Below are 21,371 nucleotides of genomic sequence, written 5' to 3'. Positions count from 1 at the left end.
TAATTTCAGGATCAAAAATAACCTTAAATATACACAGAATGTGGCTTCCCTGTTCACTGCTTGGAAGGGACTGCACTTACTCTCTCCTGTCATGTGAGAGAGAAGCTGGCACTCAGTGACTCATAATTCCCCCTCCCCATCCGTAACCAGGTAGAATAGGCAGCTGTCTCACTCATATTCTCCCTTCATGATCCCCTATAATCTCCAGTCCCCCATCTACCTCATTAACTTGCCCACTTATATTTCCCTCTCTTCACCTTGTCTCCCCTACCACAGGCTCTCTCTCTGCCACACTATTTTTCCCTGCACCCTCCCAGTCTGCCTCCTATTTCCTCTGCCCCTTCCCCGCTCCCCCCGGGTCATTTCCCTGATCATCCCTGTGCATCCTCTTTCTTAGCACATTTTCCCTTGTTCCCCCCCCCCGCCCCCAAATGGTCTCATTCCTGAAACTCTGCATTCTCCTGTCCCCTGGCATTCATATGGAGGCTGAGGAGCCACTATCTTCCCTCTGTTAGCCCCATTTCAGCCAATGGGAGATGGCATCCATCTTTGCTGGGAGCAGCCTCACTTTCCTCTACAAAGGTCAAAGGCATGGTAGCTAGTTAGCTAAGGGCAGCCTGTAGCTTGGGTCCTATTGACAGAAATGAGAGACGCTGTCTCCTTTTGGATGAGGGCAGATTTCATAGGATTGAAGCCAGCAGTCAGAAATTCATGAGAACCCTTTTAAAAAACACAACAAAATAGAAATGTTGGGACTTACAATAAAACTGAGAGAGTGGGTAATGCTGCAGTGTGTTGGTGGGTGCCAGACTTGCCATTGGAGCACCTTTCCTTCCTCCCGCCAGCAGTCTTTTATTCTTTTCCCTTTCCAGAGCCTGGGGCCCTTGTAAATCTTAATTCTGGTTCTGCAAGTTCCACTTGGGAGCCTCGCTGACAAGTTGGTCAGAAGTATGAAGGCATTATAAGAAACACTATGAGATGAAATCACTTTGTTCATCGAAATTGCACTGTGGGATTTTGGAAGGAACTGGTAAGGAAATAAGTGACCAGGACTTCCTGTCCCTGCTAGTTTGGGCTTGATGAGTTGCAATGCCAAGGTTACTTGTCTTAACATGTCAGAATTAGATTAATACTGATCTTCTGAAAAGTGGTACACTTATGTATATTCAGATTATTTTAAAAATCCATTAATGGGAGGTACTGCGTTAATGCATTTTGCAGTAACACTGTTTTGCAAACGTTTTGTTTTATTATTGGGTCCTTGAAATGATAACCACTGATTTAGTAAACCTACAGTGTAGTAAGTAAATTGAGTAGTAATGGCCTGTTCCTGCATGATGAAAGTTATTGGGAATATAAGTACTGACATTCTTGGGAGCAGGATTGCGGCCTAACTAAGCAGGTGTTTTCTGACTAAATGGATATACTGTAGCTTGTTTTATTTTGTTCCTTTGTTAATTCAAAGGAGCACAAAAATCTTTTACTAGGCTGTAAAACCCCTAAACATATGATACGTTTTTGTCCCCGCAGAAGCCTGCTCAGGAAGACATAAGAAAGTTGATCTCAATAATTCAACAACAGGTAACTTAAGTTATAGTTTTATTTTCTTTGCTACAAATTATGGAGAATTCTTTCTTCTGCAGTTGGGAAAATTCATAGATCCATTATTTTCTAACTTGAGTACATGGAGATAGCTCTCTAAATTCACATTGTTGGCAGCTAAGTAAAAGTTGCTTGATTTTCACCCCCAACCCCCTTCACCCATAGGTGCTGAGCACTTGCAGCTAGTTTCCCAGTGATGACAATGGAAATGTGAATGCTCAGGTCTTTTGAAGAAACAAATAACTTAAGTCCCTAAATGTGGCGTTGGGTGTCTAACTTCAGGCAGTGAAGTTGGAAAATTTGCCCTATATAAATACAAGTAATATCCTAAGAAATGTGAATAGGTTAATTGCTTTCCTGTTGAGCAAATTATAGGAAAGCTGCAAGGGAACGTGTTTAACTTCAGTGGCTGAGAGGACTAGAAATGATGTTTCTCCATAAATTTAGTATGTCTTTGGTATATTTAAATAAGTATCATGTTATGAAAGAACAGACTTTTTGGTTCTGCTTTTAATGTAGAACTGGAATACCCACTTCCCCCTTCCCATCTTTGTCTCACTATCTTTCCCGAGTTTAAATGTCATGAGTATTCTGTTATAAAATATTGGATGGGGGAACCTGTTTAAGATTCTTATCTTGTCCATTTGGGTAAAAATCAGTTTTATTATGGATTACCTGGCCAAACTATACTGTAAACTGTTCAAGTATCTAAAATTTCTGTAACATTATTTGTTCTAGTCACTGAGTAGTTGACACTGTCTTCAATTTCTTGTAAAATATTGATAAAGATGTGGAAATTAAATGGAAGAGCCATTTTCAGTTTTTGTGTGCAAAGCACACTGATAGGCAGTTTTTTTCCCTGTGTTTGTAATGCGTATGTAATATAGGGAGGTGGTGTGGTATAGCTATAAGGGATTGAAAAAGGAGCTGGAAGATAGGAACTTCAGAGTTTTAATTGCGGCCCCACCAATGACCCCTGTGGGCTTGGGTAACACACCTCAATTCTTTGAGTCAGTTTGTCCATCAGTGAAATAGCAATACTTTGATTTCTCTTTTTCTCAGGGTGTTGTGATACCTCTTAATAATTAAGACTGCAAGTTAATTTTCATTAGAAACCCCTGCTCCTAAATACCACAAAAAAAGAGACCTTCCTTAGAACTGGTAGGTGAGTGAGCTCTTTGACGGATGTTTTGTCGTCGTCCCCCCCCCCCCCCCCCCCCCCCGAATTTCAAAGTAAGTCAGAACAGAGGTTACTTACTTAAAATGCCAAAATAACAAACACGTTCACCAGTTTCCAAAAAATCTTTTTTTTATCACTTGCAGCCAAAACCCCTCCAAAACCACAAAAGTCAGGAAAATGGAGAGAAGTAAAATTTAGTTCACTAAGTTGACACAATTGAAGACCTGTGGTGAAACCATGGCCCCATTGTAGTCAATGGAAATTTTGCCTTTGAATTCAGTGGGGCCAGGATTTCACCCTTAGTACTGAAAGGTAGGAGTGAGTGCTTCTACCCCATGCTTTATCCCCAATCCACGTTCAGACTAGCTTTAAAAAATAAGCAGTATCCAAGACAGTAACTTTGCTGAGGTGAAGTTAAGGTTGATAGAACATATAATTAATTTCATGATAAAAATCCTTACAAGAAAGTTGGATATAACGGGAGAAAAAATCCCCCCCGCTCCACCCCAGTTCAAAAGCCTGGAAATTCAGAGTTAAGGTTAAATTTACTAAAACTCCAAATATTTTAATATATGGAAATTGACAGGTAGGATACTGTGATGGAGCTTACTAGGCACTTGCTGCTGTCTACCAGAAGGCCCTGTACTAAGACGGTACCCTTATGGAAGGGGAAGAGCAGCAACTTTGGACCTCTGGGGTTTCCTAAAGAGGCCTCCCCCTGATCAGCTGCAGGCAGAATCAGCAAGAGTTGGTCCTCCAGCGCCTCAAAGGGCCAGGAGCAGGTGGAGGTCAATCAGGACTCAGCAGGCTAGATAAAAAGGGCTGGCTGCTTTTACTATGGGACAGGATGAAGCCAGGGAAGGAAGGCTCTCCCTGCCCTAACCCAAGTAACCTGGCCCAGTTAGGGGCTTAACGTTGACAGTGTTTGCCTTGGATCTCTGTGCAAGACTATTGTTTGTTATGGACTGTAATGCCCAAGTAGCTATTTTGAGCTCAGTGTTCATTTGTTTGCTGTAAAACTTAAGGTGAGCCTGCTCCATGGGGTCCCTGGCTCAGGGGAGCCTTTGACAGATATCCAAACTACCTTACTTCTGCCCCCATGGTGATGCTCTAAGTCAGGGACGGGCAAACTTTTGGGCGTCAGGGCCACATCAGGTTTCTGAAATTGTATGGAGGGCCGGTTAGGGGAGGCTGTGCCTTCCCAAACAGCCAGGCGTGTCCCAGCCCCCAATCTGACCCACCCCTGTCCCCTGACCATCCCCTGCCCCTGACTGCCCCCCACCACCCCATCCAACCCCTTGTCTTATTCCTGACTGTCCCCCTAGAACCCTTGTCCCCATTCAAACCCCCTGTTCCCCACCCTCTCACCACCCCGACCCCTATCCACACCCCTGCCCACTACCCCAAACTCCCCTGCCCTCTATCCAACCCCCCCCCCCGTCCCCTTACCACGCTTCCTAAAGCACGGGTGGCTTGTGGGGCTACAGCCGTGCTGCCTAGAGCACCGGGACAGGTAGCTGTGCCGCCTGCCTGGAGCCAGTCATGCCACCGCGCAGCACAGAGCACTGGGTCACGCTGCGGTTCTGCAGCTGCGCTGCTGCCCACAGCATTGTGCCGGCGATGCAGTGAGCTGAGGCTGTGTGGGAGGGGGGAACAGCAGGGGAGGGGCCAGGGGCTATCCTCCTGACCCAGGAGCTCAGGGGCTGGGCCGGAGGGTCCCGCGGGCTGGATGTGGCCTGCGGGCTGCAGCTTGCCCACCTCTGCTCTAAGTAAACAAGAAACTCAGACTACTAACTGGTACCAACTCCAGCCTTGCATTCCACACAAAAAAAACGACTATACAAATTCCCATTTAACCGAATGGAATACTAAAACACAAGCTTACCAAAACAAGTCAGGGACACCCCCTTCCCCCCCGCTAAATATTTTTTAGAGAAGGCAAATGCAAAAAAATGAGTCTTGCGCTTGGAGCGGAAGGATGGTAGTTGCTGAGAGATTTAATTCCATGGTCTTGACCTGGTGAAGAAAGTAATGTCTCCTGTATGGATGAAGTTCACTCTTAAGAGTTCCATCGTGTGAGAGGAGAAAACTGTCAACTGCATCTTCATCCTGGAGCTTTAAGCAATCTTTTCAATACTCTGGGCCCAGACCATGGAATGCCTTGAAGATAATGACCAAGACCTTGAATTCAATTTGATATTCTACTGGAAGCCAATGGAGAGAGCAGAGAACAAGTTTCCTGCTAGTCTGTGTTGCTGAGGAGATGTGCTGCAGCATTCTGTGCTAGTTGTTGTTTCCTAAGTGCTGAAGCCTTTGTGCCAAAGTATATCACATAGCTGTAGTCCAGCCGAGAGGTGAGGAAGTTGTGAATAACTGAGTCCAGGTCATCATTTGGCAGGGTAGGTTGAAGTCTCCTAGCCGATTGGAGATGACAGAAAGCGTTACTCGTGAATGCTGCTATGAGAGAGCTTGGTGTCAGCGAGGAATCCAGGAGTACTTCTAAATTATGGACTGATTTGACCAATTGTGGATCTGTATCTTTAACCAAAGGAGATTGCACTGTGGCTGCTAACTGTTGAAAATGTTTTCCTCTGCCCAGCAGCATCAGCTCTGTTTTGCTCAGGTTCAGCTTCCGCCAGCTGTTTTCATTCATGAGCTGATCTTGTTGAAGCACTGGGCCGTCTTGGTGGTAAGTCACCACCTAACCTTTCCCTCAATAAACTAAATAGATTGAGCTTCTTAAGTCTCTCACTGGAAGGCCTATTCAGATTTCAAATCATTCTTGTTACCCTTTTGATGCTTTCCAGTTTTTTAAATATCGTTTTGGAAGTAAGAAGAACCAGAACTGGACACAGTATTCCATTAATGTTCTCACTAATGCAATATACAAAGGTAATACCACCTCCCTACTTCTACTGGATAGTCTCTCGCTTACGCATCCAAGGTTCGTGTTCATTGTCTTAGCAACCACTTTGCACTGGGAGCACCTGATTTGCATCTGATTATTTACCATTGCCATTAAGGTATGTCTACACAGCAGCCAGGAGGGTGCTTCCAAGCATGGGTAGGCAGATGTGCTAGCTGGAGGAGAGCTAGCGTACTAAAAATAGGAGTGTGGCATGGATGGCGGCGGGTCAGGCAGGTTTTTAGTGTGGAGTAGCCTGAGCTACTGCAGCTATGGTGCTATTTTTTAGTGCTGGGAAGCACCCTCCCGACTTCTGTGGTGACATACGCTAAGTCCTTTTCAATGTCACTTCAGTCTACCGTATAGTCCCCCATCTTGTAAAGGTGACCTACGCTTTTTATTCCTAGAGGTATGACCTCACATTTGGCAGTATTAAAACCTATGTTCAAATAAGCGCACCTGAACAAGAGATCTAGATTGATCTGTATAACTGACCTGTGCCTATCACTGTTTACTGATCCAGCAATTTTTGTCATCTGCAAATTTTACCGCTGTTGATTTTATATTTTCTTGTAGGTCATTGATAAATATATAAAATAGTATTGGTCAAGAATATATCCTGGCAGGATCCCACAACTAACAATAAAAGAAACAAAAGAGGGGAAATGGGAAGTTAGGATCCCTAAAAGGCATAGTTAAGACAGTTTGGGTATCTCAGTTGAATTTCCATATCTTCAAATATTTGGATTTCTTGTAAAGTTAACCATAACTCTGAATCTTCTGGCTTTGGCTTTTTAATACAGTAGTTTGTTTTTTTTCCCTTTTGCTAACTACAGCATTCTTCTAAGGAATTTTATTCACATTACTCATGTATGGTATCAATCTTAACTTCACCTTTACAAAAAAAAATTTGGTAAAATATAGTAATTAAAGCTTGAATAATAAATTCATACTTAAAACTGTCTATTGTGAATCAAATGGTTACTTAGTTTGCAGATTTTCTAAAACCAAAGTAATATATTTAAACATTTACCACATTTTTGCTCTTTAAAAATAAGCAATATGGAAACTTTTACCTCAGGTCTGTTTTTTTTTTTAAAGTAGCACAAAACTCTCTTATTAGTTAAGCCGTTCAAACTTGTTCTGCTGCTATAAGGTGTGCAGACAGGTTTTTCTCCCCTGCAAGATAACTGTAACATAATTGCTTACATTGGTGCTCTCTGCTGCTTTATTTCAACTAGAGCTCTGAATTCTACAATGTGTTACTCCTATTATTATTAATTTACCGGTGATCATTGCCATAGTATTATTTGAATGCCTCATAAATATTAGAAAGTTAAAGCTCACGATATCTATGTGATGTAGGAAGGTGTTCTCCTCAATATACAGATGGGCAAACTGAGGCACATAGAGGTTGAGTGACTTGTTTAGGGCAACCCCAAAAGTTTGTACACAGCTGGTAATAGCTTTATCTTAACCCCAAGATCATCTTTCAGTGGGTGTTCTGTGCATTTACAGATGTCTTGCAGGTTTGAACCTCAGATTAATTTCTTTTACTCCATTATTGAATGCCAATATTTCACTTTGACCCTACCTCTCCTTTTTTGAAAATGTGAGTCTACTTATAATAGCAACAGGTTGTATATTTTCCAGTATAAGTAGAAACAAATGTTCATTGGTCCTTAGCTGAAGCTGTATAAAGAGAAGAATGTCAACTTGTTTGTCTCCATCATGTCCCTCTTAAACATCCTTCAAATTTGTCTAAGAGCTTTGGGGAAATAAAACCTGTGACCCAATTTCCTTTCCCTCCCAGCTTTTTCTGTTGGCTTCCAACTTGAGATATCACCCTTTCTGTAGTTTTTGGAAGGACTGATGAAGCCAGTGACTCCATCTCCCTTCTCTGGAAGCTTTCTTTGAGTTCCAATGAGCTTCACAGTTAGTGGAAGCTCCACAAACCAACTGAGTTTAAGAAGCACATCTTGTCTCAGTGATGTCCTGACCCCCCAGCTAGCTTTAGCCATCAGTTGTAAAACATCGAAAAGGTGCTTGGAATTTGTTTGTGTCACGTGATATGTAAGTTCATGTGTCGTCCCTTGGATGGACCATGCCACCTAGAAAACTTACTGTTACACCAAGTTACAATACAGAAGATGCTGCAGAACCTTAAGTGTTGTCTGCTTTATCTCCATGGTAATTCATGAATGTACATTCCGTGTATCAGTTACTCAGAGGGACTAACTGGTTTTGAGTTTTGGTCAGAAGGTGGGAATCAGACTGAGACGGTGTTTGTTTCTGTGGTTTCCTGGCATGGTATTAGGGAATGAAAGGGATAAGATGGGATATTCTGAATACCCTAATAAATGTTGGAGTTTTGAACTTCACCTCACTATTCTAAGGCTACTTGAAAGACTAAAGCGGGCGAACATTTGTACTTTCTCCAGACTGACCTGGCTCCCGGGGTCATCTATAGAGTCGTCTGAGTTTCAGCAAGAGGCTTTGGTAAGACCTATTATGGAAATAGGTTTAGATAAGAGAGAGAACCCATAGCTCTATCTGCAGAAAAACCTTAGTTGACTGTGGGGAATGAATTCAGGCCGTGGCACAAGAATTGCAAGCTCTGATTGCTTGAACTAAAAGATATAAGAATGACCATACTGTGTCAGACCAAAGGTCCATCTAGCACAATATCCTGTCATCTGACAGTGGCCAATGTCAGGTGCCCCAGAGGGAATGAACAGAACAGGTAATCATCAAGTGATCCATCCCCTGTCGCCCATTCCCAGCCCCAGCAAACAGAAACTAGGGACATCATCCCTGCTCATTCTGATTAATAGCCATTGATAGACCAGTCCTCCATGAACTTACCTAGTTCTTCTTTGAACCTGTTATAGTCTTGGCCTTCACAACATCCCCTAGCAAAAAGTTCCACAGGTTGACTGTATATTGTGTGAAGAAATACTTCCTTTTGTTTGTTTTAAACCTGCTGCCTATTAATTTCATTTGGTGACCCCAGTTCTTGTGTTATGAGAAGGAATAAATAACACTTCCTTATTTACTTTCTCCACACCAGTCACAATTTTATAGACCACAATCATACCCCACTTAGTCATCTCTTTTCCAAGCTGAGAAGTCCCAGGTTATCTAATCTCTCCTCATATGGAAGCTGTTCCATATCCCCAATCCTTTTTTGTTGCCCTTTTCTGAACCTTTTCCAATTCTAATAATTTTTTTTGAGATGGGGTGACTACATTTGCACGCAGTATTCATGATGTGGGCGTACCATGGATTTATATAGAGGTAATATGATATTTTCTGTCTTATTATCTGTACCTTTCCTAATTATTCCCAACATTCTGTTCTCTTTTTTGACTGCCACCACATATTGAGTGGATGTTTTCAGAGAACTATCCACAATGACTCCAAGATCTCTTTCTTGAGTGGTGACAGCTGATTTAGACCCCATCTTTTTATAGTTGAGATTATGTTTTCCAATGTGTATTACTTTGCATTTATGAACACTGAATTTTATCTGCCACTTCGTTGACCAGTCACCCAGTTTTGTGAGATCCCTTTGTAACTTTTCACAGTTTGCTTTGGACTTAATTACCGTGAGTAATTTTGTATCATCTGCAAATTTTGCCACCTCACTGTTAACCCCTTTGTCCAGATCATTTAGGAATGGAAGAGAATGTTAGACACTCAGATATTGCAGTGTTAGTGCTGGTGTGAGAACCTAGGTAGATAAATTCCTTTAGTTGTGAGTAAGTAACAGGCTGTTGTATTTGCTCGTGCAATTAGTAGAGTAAAACATGATCACACTCACTAAGTCTGAGTATTACATTAGAGCAAGTGATTTGTTTTTGGTGAAGTTATATTTTAAGTATTTTCTTTGTGTATTCAGTGTGTCCCTGTGGTCTAATGTGTTGCTCTCCTTGTTTGTAGTTCCATCTTCTCTTGTGTTTGCTTATATTGTATCTCTTCTGTTGAGTAAAAATATTATTTTTCATAAAGAGCAACCAGAAGGAATAACTATTTAAGGTAGGAAAAAAACTTTCTCCTGTGTCCTTTGCAACCCTTGAAACATGTCACTGTTACAGCATAAAGGAATCGGGGACCCCCTGCTTTGCCCAGAGAAACAAGGGAGGGAAACCGTGTTTATAAAAAAAAAAAAAAAAAAAGCCAGTCCCTGAGAGTATTGCTTCCAAATGAAAGTGGTTAATATTTGCTTTTTTTTTTAATGGGTCCAGCTAATGTGGCCATGGATGGGTATCTGGAAACAAAAAAGCCAACAAGGCTGTTAATGTGACTGGTGAGTTCTGCCAGATTATATAGCCTTTTGAATGGTAAGGTAATATGGTGAAAAATGAATTAGGGGAAAGTCTGCTTTTGCTCAGGATGAAGGTAGAGGAACCTCTCATTTGTAGTGTAATTCTTAAAGCAGGAATTCTGGGAGTCAGGGCATATGGATCCTCTTCCCAGGTAGGCTAATGACATTGAGCAAGTCACTTAACTTGTCTGTGTCTTTTCTACCTCTGTACAATAAATGTAATACTTACCTCAGAAGGACATGGTGAATCTAAATTAATGTTTATGAGCCATTTTGTGGTCTTCTGTTGAAAGGTGTCTTACATGTACAAAGAGTATTCTTACTGTAAATACTAAATGAAAACAATACTGGAATGTATGAGATTTGTGGAGTTGGGAAAAATGTGGCACATTATTTAAAGGTTTGTTTAAAATATGGGAGGCAGAGGGCAGTGTGAAAAGAGGAATGAAATTAGAAGTATTTTCTGATTGAACACTGGGAACCTAATAATTGGGGGAAGAAATTGTCAGTTTTTGTTAAAGATGAGTGAATTGTTTCAGAACAGTTTATCTTGTTGCCTCCTTTTTTTAAAGTCCATCTTGTAGCTTTTCTGAGTGTGGTAAAAGGGAACAGAATGTTCACCAATATAGAAGACTACATCATAGAGGAAGCTGCTGCTCACACTTTTTATTTGAAGAAAATGTAACAAACCAGGAACTGCTATAGGTCCTTTTTCATAAATAGGAAATACATGAAACCACAAGACGCAGTGTCAGAGCAATGCTAAGTGCTTGGCTGGAACCCAAAAGCAAATTCAACATTAAAAGGGACAGTGACATGAGTTAAAAAGGATGCTATGTAATATAATCTGGTTGTCAAGTTGTGGATTGACTGTCTGTTAAACTTGCTGCCCAGATCTGAACCCCGTGAGACTGAAACAATGGTCTGAATAAGAACATGAATTGATTGGATGCTCAGTAACCTGGATAGTCCAGGAATCTTATTAGAATAAGTAAGCACTCTTTTTGGATATAAGAACAATCACCTGCTCCCTCCCTAATGATCCAGCGATGTTCCTGTTTGGCAAATGGTTGCTCTTTTGACCTGTTGTTTGTGTTAACCAGTAAAAGCCACCCAAAGTACAGCTACCTAGGCTTGCCATGGCGGACTTAAATACATTAAAAATCCCAGAAAACATTGTATGGCTGAAAGAAAAGGAGGACTTGTGGCACCTTAGAGACTAACCAATTTATTTGAGCGTAAGCTTTCGTGAGCTACAGCTCACTTCATCGGATGCATTGGAAAATTGAATGCATCCAATGAAGTGAGCTGTAGCTCACGAAAGCTTACGCTCAAATAAATTGGTTAGTCTCTAAGGTGCCACAAGTCCTCCTTTTCTTTTTGCGGCTACAGACTAAAATGGCTGCTACTCTAAAACCTGATTTTATGGCTGGTAGCTCTGATAACAAATTCAGGCTACACTTAAGATGTAGGTTTTCAACAATAAGGGCTTATCTACACTTAAATTCTTTGGAAGAATTTTGCACTGCTATAGCATTTTTTCTGGTGAACTAGCGCTGTCTACGCTGGGGGTTGGCTTGGTATAACAGTCTCTTAGGGGTATGCATTTCTGATGCCCCAAGAGACGTTGCTACACCAATGTACGTTCCTAGCATATGTCGCTTAGGGGTATGTAAAATTCACAGCCGTAAGATGTAGTTAAGATGACCTAAGGCGTGATGTAGCCACTGCTAAGTCGACAGAAGAATTATTCTCTTGGCCTGTCCTATTGCCTCTTGAGGAGACAGATTTAGTACAAGCAACAGAACTCCTGTTGCTATAGCAAGTGTGTACACTACAGCAGCACAGTTGCAGTGCCACAGCTGTGGTGTTGTAGCATTTGTAGTGTAGATGTACTTGACTTCAGTAGTTCTCTACCTCCGGTCTGTGGACTCTGGGGGTCCGTTGACTATAGCTAATGGGTCTGTGAAAGACACTGACTGAACAGAATTCAATTACATGTACAGACAGCAGATTTCCAAAGGGGTCCACACCTCCATTTGAAAATTTTTAGTGGTCAGCAAATGAAAAAACGTTGAGAACCAGTGCTCTAAGTGTTGGTCTACACTGGGAACTTACGCTGGCATAGCTGCATCTTTCAGGCATGTGAAAATCTACACCTCTGAGAGATGAAGCTATGCTGACCTAACCCCTGGGGTAGACAGTACTAGGTTGATGGAAGAATTCCACGCTCCTTGGGGAACCCCTCCTGTCTTGCTAGTGCTGGCTATAAAATAGAAGAAGGTAATGATTTTTTTTTTCTTTGCTGAATCTTCCTCTTTTTAGTACATGACTTAAATAATTGTCTTTTCTTTAAATCTTGTCCACACACCCACATGGAAAAGGGCATTTGCACAAAGAGCAGACATGTTTTTCAGTGGGTTAAAAGGAATGAGGTGAATCTTGCATCAATCCAAGTGTCTTTCTGTAAAAGGCATGTTCAAGTATAAGAGGTATCTAAAAAGGAAGATGAAGTGTTGAGCACTCAATGAAAAATCGATAGAGAGGTTTCTGCATGTGAAGTAAATACAGTTTTAATAAGTGTAAAATTAAGAGCCGTATGCTGTTTTATGGATATCCACCTGTTTTGAAATTAGGCTTCTAAGCTGATTGTAATAAAATGATTGCTATAACCACTTCTTGCCTGCTGTTTTGTGAACTGCATATATTTGAATGGGCCATGATTTCAAGATGGAAAAATGGGGAATGAATGGCACCAGGCTAGAAAAGAGTGAAAAAGTTACATTTTTGTTTGTAGTACTTTTGATTTAGAAGTTTATCTTAAATAGAACTGAGTCTGTGCATTCTGGTTGAAAGTAAAATTGATGGACAATTGTCTGAAGATAGTTGTTGTTCTCTTCCCAGCCCACAGCCTGATATAATCTTGCTTTTCAGTATCCCTTTTAATTTTGGCTTATCGGCACATTTCAGTAAGAAAATGTTCTCTGGGTGTGTGGAGGGAGTTAAGTTCCTCTTATAATAAGAAGACATGGATAGCACGCATGCTATGTGCATTCTCACTGATTTGGGGCTATGTGGAATCAGGCTAACAGAAGATGCTTAACTCTGTTATTAATGCTAAAGTTTAAATTTTCGCACCAAATAAGTAGAAATAAAGTTTTTTGTTCGTTATACTTACTATTTTCTAACACTGCATGTCTTCAGAAGAGTTAGAATTAACTTCTCTTCCTAACTTAATACTGGCTCTGTGTGGTGAGCGTACCGGGCCCTTCATGGTCCCCTGATGGAAGCCCCACAATCCTACTACACCCTGACCTAGGAAAGGAGCAGCGAAGATGGGTCCTCCGGGACTGCCTAAACAGGCCTCATGTGAACAGCCAATCAGAGCTCAGCAGATTTAGATAAAAAGGCCTTAGCAGGGCAGTTCTTGGCTGGGATCAGAGGGAAAAGACAAGTGTTCCTCTCTGGCCAAAAGCGCTTGAGAGATAACCAGTTTGTTTCTGGTTGCATTTGCTTAAGCTGCATGAGAGAGGACTTGAGAACGTCAATCCTAAAATAAGGAAGGGGTGAAGACTAAGGGGTCAGGTGGGAAGAGGCCCAGGGAAGTAGCAGCAATGAACTGAAGTGAGCGATAGGGTCCCTGGATTGGAACCTGGAGAAGTGGGCAGGCCCAGGTTCCCCCACTAACTACTGGTGAAATGGTGTAAATCCCAAGAAGGAGAAAAGGTTTGTTTGAAAGCTCAAGCAAAGGGCTGAATTTAAAGGGCCCAGAGCTGGGGCTGAAGACTCTGGTAAGGGCAGATACAGCTTGGTTAGATTTTTGTTACCCCAGAAGGTGTTCGTTTGGATTGTGTGACCCAGCAAGAGGACTGAGCCGCTGAAGACCTGGCAAGTGAGGCTGATAATCTTCAGGGGGCATGCAGCAGCAGGAGGGAGGCGCTTAAGAAGTGAATGTCCCCTGTTTACGCTCTGCCACTGACTCACTGGGACAGTTAGAGTTCCAAATTACACCTCATGAAACTCAGAGGGGTTATGTGTCTGTGTAATCGGTGCCTAGTTTGGCTGGCTGTGTGAACTTGTGGGGCATAACCTCCTCAGTCTGCCTATCTATCTATCTGTCAAATTCAAACAGTCCTTCTCTAAACATTCCATCTGTGTAAGGTTCTCATGTGGAGGGGTTCTTCTTACCAGAAGACTGGTGTAACTCCTATAGCATGCCATGATTTTTGACCTTCAAAGGCAACAGTAGCAGCGTGTGTGCCACCCTCTACAGGGTATTAAAGCTGCCCGCAGAGCACTGCAGTCACTTTTATCTTGACCACAGTTGGTAAAGGAGACTATCCTTTGGCCATTGCTCTAACCTCTTCAGTAGATCCCAATGGTGCTTCATTGAATATTCTGTTCATAGCTGTACTTTGTCTTCCAGCCAGGTACAGTCAGTTGTTAAATTGTTTGTAGTCTTTTCCTGAGGTACTTTGGCACATTTCTGCAGTGCTAATGAGTTGCGTGGTCATGTGGGAGATCTGGATTTTGTTTTTGGTCTGGCCTGGAAACACTGTGGAGACCCAGAAAGCTGTTCCAAAATGGGGAATTCAGAGGCCTACTCAGATTCACTGTGCTGGAAAGATGGTGGCTGTGCTGTGATACTGTATTGGTGGGGACTGTACAGTGACAGAAAATGGAATTCTCTGCCTTTCTTGATATGTCAGAGCAAAAGGACCACACAGTGTTAGTTGAAGTGGAGGGGAAAAACGCTTCCATTAAGTGACATTCTGTAAATTCCCCTATCTTCAGGGCACAGCATCTATGGAATAGAGAATGAGGATCTGATGCTTTTGTGTTTCCCCAATTCCCTGTTGTCCCATACTTTTTTTCCCTTTTCCATAATTACTTGCAGGAATTTGATCCCAGTTATCAGTTGTCTGTTTCTATTTTTTTGCAGGAATGATGTTGTTCAGCCTTTCAATTCCTTCAGAAGAGAAACAAGATGCCTGTCTGCCATTACACTATGCAGTGTTGTTGTTGTAGCGTTGTCAGTCCTAGGATATTAGATAGACAATGTGGGTGAGGTAATATCTTTTATTGGACCCTCTTCTGTTAGTGGGAGAGAAGCTTTCAGGCTAACCTTGAAGAAGAGCTTGATGTAAACTCAAAAGCTTCTCTCCTACCAACAGAAGTGGGTCCAGTAAAAGTTATTAGCTCACCCACCTTGCCATTACACTGTTATAGTTGCCTAGCAGCTAGAGGGAGCCATATAAGAGAGTGAATACACCCTTAATTGAATAAGCATCTGTATAAGAAATTAAAAGGTTCTCATTACTAGATAGGCCAGGACTACAGTACAAAATGGCAACCTCAGCTATGGCAACCTCAGCTGCCTCAGTTATTACATCGTTGGTGCATGTGCACACTTGGCTTCTTGTGTCAGCAGTGCATGCTGTCACCAGGACTACTTGTATCAGTGCAGAGTGCAGTGCATGATGGGAAGGTATCCCACTGTCCAGCACAAGGTGTTTTGGGAAGCTTTTGCAACGCCTGATAGAGCCAGAGCAAGGGGTCAACTTCCTATAATACAGCATTCTCCATGCCATAAATTCATCTGAATCCAATAATATTTTGCACCATCTTTTCAAAACTCCCACAAACCTGCATGTCCGCCATCTCTGACAGAAGCATGAAGCCTACACGGGTCTGCACTATTTTCATGAGCTTTTCAAGCACAGGACACAGCATCCTGTAGTACTTGCAGAGCCACTGGGAACATGACAATTCCTTGGAGGCTAAATTGCTGTGGGACATAGAAAGAAATAATTCAAGGTTGTTGATGACGTTCACTGAGCAACTGGACATGGTGGAAAATGGATTTGGGGCCTGAGAAACAAGCACCAACTGGTGGGATTGCATTGCGATGCAGGTTTGGGATGAAGAGCAGTGGTAACAGAACTTTCAGATACGCAAGGCCACATTTCTAGATCTGTGCCCCGAACTCGTCCCAGCCGTCTAGCACAGGGGCACCAAAATGAGACCCTCAGTGACGGTTGAAAAGCAAGTGATGATTGCACTGTGGAAACTTGCAATGCCAGATTTCTACCTGAGAGTTGGGAAATCCACCACAGGGGCCATTGTCATGCAAGTGTGCAAGGCATTAATTGTCTCCTGCTAAGCAGGACTGTGACTCTGGGTAGCGTTCAGGACATAGTGGATGGTTTTGCAGCAATAGACTACCCAAATTGCAGTGGGGCCAAAGATGGCATGCATATCCCTATTTTAGCACCAGACCACATTGCCACAGAGTACATCAGCAGTACTTTTCTATGGTAATGCAAGCACTGATGGATCACTGGGGGATACTTTACTGACATCAGTGTGGGCGGTCAGGGAATGCGCATGACACGTGCGCCTTTCAGAACACATGACTGTTCAGAAAGCTGCAAGCTGGGACTTTCTTTCCTGACTGGCAGATTTTCATTGGGAACGTTGAAACTCCAATCCTGGAAGACTCGGCCTACCTGTATCGCTTGTTCCCAAGGCTCATAAAGCCGGACGTTGGCCACCTTGACAGCACTAAAGAATGCTTCAACTGCTGGCTCAGCAGGTGCAGAATAACAGTTGAATGTGCCTTTGGTCATTTGAAGGATCACTGGTGTGTTTATCTACAAGATTGGACCTCAGTGAGAAAAATAGCCCAAAGGCTGCAGCTCTCTGCTGTGTCCTGCATAATATCTGTGAAGCAAAGGGGTAAAGTTTCTGTCTGGGGTGGAGGGCAGAGGTGGAGTGGCTGTCTGCTGAATTTGAACAGACAGATACAAGGGCGTTTAGAAGAGTTATGTGGCACAGGGAGGCTTTGAAACAACATTTTAGTAGTGAGCCAGAGTGTGCGTAGTGTGTGCTACGTGGCCTTGCTTTTTGCAGCTTGGTATAAATCTTGTTGTGATTGCTCTTAATGTAGGAATATAACGTCCATATACATATATTGTCTGTGAAGGGTGTTAGGGGTTCTGTGACCAAGTGAAGTAACAGAAAATTGGTGAGTGTCAGACCTGCTTAGCACCAGACAGCATATGTTGTGAACTAATAAAGATGAAGTTTATACCCTCCCCCCCACCCCCCACCCCCCAAAAAAAGTATTCTGTAACATGAACTAGGCAATTTAAAAAAAAAAAATTAAAACTTAATAAATTAAGGGAACGGACCTTACGAAGGGGAACGAACAGTCATTTCCATTTCAAGTATATGTACACCAACCATGGCTTTCACAGGTTAGTGTATGTGAAGCTGTGATTGTCTTTACTTTCCTCCCCCATCCCCAATGGAGTGGTAAGGCTAGTGGACTGACCCCTGATACCACATGGAATGTTAAAGGGGCGTATAGGGATATTGAGTTCTTTATGGGCTGCGGAGGGAGGTGAGCATGGGATGGTTGAACCTGCAGGTCTACCAGAGTCTGCAGCATCTCTTTGCTGTCTGAGAAGCACAAGCATCTCTTGCTGCACGTCCCTTTCCTTTTCCTGCATCTTTCTCCCTTCACTCTTTCTCCATGCTGTCTACAATGGTGATACTCCAGGCCCTGGTCTCATTCTCTCACAGCACTGGCTTTTAGGATCTCCTGTAACACATCATCCCGAAGTCCTTTTCTTTCTCCTCCTTATCTGGCTCAGGTGTTTGGCAGGTATGGAGGGGGAGAGCCTGAAGGCCACAATGGCAGCAGTTACAGATTCAACACATAGAGCAGCGGTTCTCAAACTTCTGTGCTCCTTGGCTTTCATGTGGCACTGCTGCTGGCCCCTGTTGTAACCCTTCTGCATCCCCTAAGTAACGGCGATGTTGATTCTTTTACCATCCAGTGTTTTCCCCTTTACTTCCTAGCGATTGGTGATGAATGGTTGCTTAGAAAAGTACATTACGTGCTACACAAAGTCCATATAGCAGCTAATATATCATGTTGTATTGTTTGAAAACCAGATCATATATAGGGGGGAGGGATAGCTCAGTGGTTTGAGCATTGGCCTGCTAAACCCAGGGTTGTGAGTTCAATCCTTGAGGGATCCATTTAGGGATCTGGGGCAAAAATTGAGGATTGGTCCTGCTTTGAGCAGGGGGTTGGACAAGATGATCTCCTGAGGTCAATTCCAACTCTGATATTCTATGATTCGATGTCCGTGCTTCTTCATTTGGATCGGAGCTGTGCCTTCACAGACCCTTCTCCCCACAGGCCCAAGAGATCCAATACCTCCTGTGTACTCCAGGAAGGAGCAGTCAACTGAGCAGTTACACTCAACACTGGAGAGCTGCTACGTGTGCTTGCCAAGCTGGGCAACCAGGAAAAGGAAATTCAAAAATTTGCCGGGCTTTAAAGGGGAGAAGCGGCTTCCTGTCTACCTGACCCCTGGGCAGTGGAGTTCCCAACAGTGACCAGAGAGGTCAGCGTGGAACAGCTCATAGAGGCCAGTAACAGTTGACATAATTAACGTAGCATCTACGCTATCACTGCATTGAACCTAACAACATCGACCGTGACGGTGTGTTGCTCTTGGAGGTAGTGTTGTTAAGTCTGCAGGATACAAATTTAAATGAAGACACATCCACAGCTAGTTCGACACAAACTGCTTTGCGTTGACCTAACCGTGTAATGTACACCAGGCCTTAAATTTTGTAACAACTTTTTCCCCCCGCTAAACTGTCATTTTCTTTCTTGAAAGAGACCACAGTTTGAAACATATGGGTCATTTGAAGTCCAAACCACCACAACGTCTTCAGTTGATAGTAGGTTGTTGCCAAGAAAAGAAAATTCTAATTTTAGCTGGCAACTGTGAGGTTTCTACCCATGCTGTCACAAATGTGCTAATTTTTTTAATATAGCCTGAAAAGAGCAGAGTTGGTTTGGTCACTTTTTTGGATAGGATTGCCCTTCATTTGGTTTTTTTTTAAAGAAAAAAAAACAATTTTTTAGATGTAGGATGTTTAATACTTAGATGCCTGTGAAAGGACTGAATGTCTACCCTATCCTCAGCAGAGCACAGACACCCCTGAGTTCGTGTTCAAACTCACACTCTGTTTTTGGAGTTTGTCTTCATTGGTAAACCTTAGCCTAAGATTCCTCAGTGAGGTTGGCTGTTCTGAGCTCCTCTTCAGGGTCACTTCTATCCTACTTCCCACTTTGTAGACTTGCTCCTATCTCCCTTTTAGCCCAGGTGGCATTAAGAAGCCACAGCTGCCATAGTAAGTTAGCAGAACTCCAATAGCTCTGTGCAGGGTTCTAATGCTTGCTAACCGAGTGGATCAATGAGAGTCCTGTCACCCTGAGCCACAAGTACTCCTGTTCTTTTTGCGGATACAGACTAACATGGCTGCTACTCTGAAACCATTCTTTAGATGTTGCTCTGAGTAGCATTTCCTGTATGGGCCTCCTTTCTTCCTTTGCCTCTCCCTCTTTTGCTACTGAAGAACTGCTCAGAGATACCTCTGAGATCTCTTGGGATACTTGTGCAATCAGCAGGAGTCAAATGTATCATCTTCTCTGAGCTTCTTATTTTAGTCAAGTTGGACAAACCAGTCTATCTTATAGCCTTGTTTGTGTACCCCAGTGCCGTTTGCAGACTTGCTTCCATTTTATCCCGTAGCGTTATGTGCAGGTGAATTGAGAAGAGAGCAAGGAAGATGGAATAAAGAACTCTGCCAACTCTTAAAATTTTTACAGTAACTGGTTGTTTCTTAGGTTGAGAACCACTGATGTAATTTAAACAATTTACCATTGTGGACCGCATGTGCAGTGCGTTCTGTGAGGCCACATCCACACACTATATATACTACCTGTATGGCCCTTAAGATGTCACATGGGCTGCAGCTGTGTGCTGATTGGACTGTATGTTGAGAACCACTGAATTAGATAGTCCCTGCTCCAAAGAGCTAACAATCTTTAAATTATGTATGTGTAGTTCCTGGCTGTGAGAGGAGGGGCTTATTCCTGATTGGGGGTCTCTTGGCACTACTGCAGTACAAATAATAAGTTAATGATTTCAAGAATCAAATGTAGTAATTGCTCTGTATGGCTCTTTACTTTTCATATAAAGATACTCTGGAGTGGCCATAATCCTGCAATGAACCCTGAAATGGGAAAGAACATATGATTTCTATTGAGAGCACAAATGGATAACTTGTCAGCAAGTTAAGGAAGTATGGGCTGGATGAATGCACTATAAGGTGGGTAGAAAGCTGGCTAGATTGTCGGGCTCAACGGGTAGTGATCAATGGCTCCATGTCTAGTTGGCAGCCGGTGTCAAGTGGAGTGCCCCAGGGGTCGGTCCTGGGGCCGGTTTTGTTCAATATCTTCATAAATGATCTGGAGGATGGTGTGGATTGCGCACTCAGCAAATTTGCAGATGATACTAAACTGGGAGGAGTGGTGGATACGCTGGAGGGGAGGGATAGGATACAGAAGGACCTAGACAAATTGGAGGATTGGGCCAAAAGAAATCTGATGAGGTTCAATAAGGATAAGTGTAGGGTCCTGCACTTAGGACGGAAGAACCCAATGCACAGCTACAGACTAGGGACCGAATGGCTAGGCAGCAGTTCTGCGGAAAAGGACCTAGGGGTGACAGTGGACGAGAAGCTGGATATGAGTCAGCAGTGTGCCCTTGTTGCCAAGAAGGCCAATGGCATTTTGGGATGTATAAGTAGGGGCATAGTGAGCAGATCGAGGGACGTGATCGTTCCCCTCTATTCGACATTGGTGAGGCCTCATCTGGAGTACTGTGTCCAGTTTTGGGCCCCACACTTCAAGAAGGATGTGGATAAATTGGAGAGAGTCCAGCGAAGGGCAACAAAAATGATTAGGGGTCTAGAACACATGAGTTATGAGGAGAGGCTGAGGGAGCTGGGATTGTTTAGCCTGCAGAAGAGAAGAATGAGGGGGGATTTGATAGCTGCTTTCAACTACCTGAAAGGGGGTTCCAAAGAGGATGGCTCTAGACTGTTCTCAATGGTAGCAGATGACAGAACGAGGAGTAATGGTCTCAAGTTGCAGTGGGGGAGGTTTAGATTGGCTATTAGGAAAAACTTTTTCACTATGAGGGTGGTGAAACACTGGAATGCGTTACCTAGGGAGGTGGTAGAATCTCCTTCCTTAGAGGTTTTTAAGGTCAGGCTTGACAAAGCCCTGGCTGGGATGATTTAACTGGGAATTGGTCCTGCTTCGAGCAGGGGGTTGGACTAGATGACCTTCTGGGGTCCCTTCCAACCCTGATATTCTATGATTCTATGATTCTTGGATTTTCTTTTAAGAAGGATAATCAATGTGATTATTTGCTTGAGAGGCACTTAACTCCATGGGATTGTTTTGTTGTTCGAGTGCTTGA

The 21,371-nt window shown here is 43.0% G+C and overlaps 1 protein-coding gene across 7 annotated transcripts in view; it reads left to right on the top strand.

Moving 5' to 3' along the window:
• TRERF1 (transcriptional regulating factor 1) overlaps positions 1–21,371 on the top strand; it is a 141,517-nt gene that overhangs the window by 41,278 nt on the left and 78,868 nt on the right. For 6 of the 7 annotated variants that reach the window (XM_073339034.1, XM_073339029.1, XM_073339030.1 and 3 more), the window contains one exon: positions 1,531–1,581. The gene's annotated coding sequence lies outside the window, so the exon portion shown is untranslated. Of the gene's footprint in view, positions 1–872; positions 1,031–1,530; positions 1,582–21,371 lie in introns of all 7 variants that reach the window. The other variant, XM_073339031.1, reaches the window with a different exon arrangement.

The sequence above is a fragment of the Lepidochelys kempii genome, chromosome 3, assembly GCF_965140265.1.
Source record: "Lepidochelys kempii isolate rLepKem1 chromosome 3, rLepKem1.hap2, whole genome shotgun sequence".
Taxonomy (NCBI): Eukaryota; Metazoa; Chordata; order Testudines; family Cheloniidae; genus Lepidochelys; species Lepidochelys kempii.
This window is presented reverse-complemented; position numbering and strand designations above follow the sequence as displayed.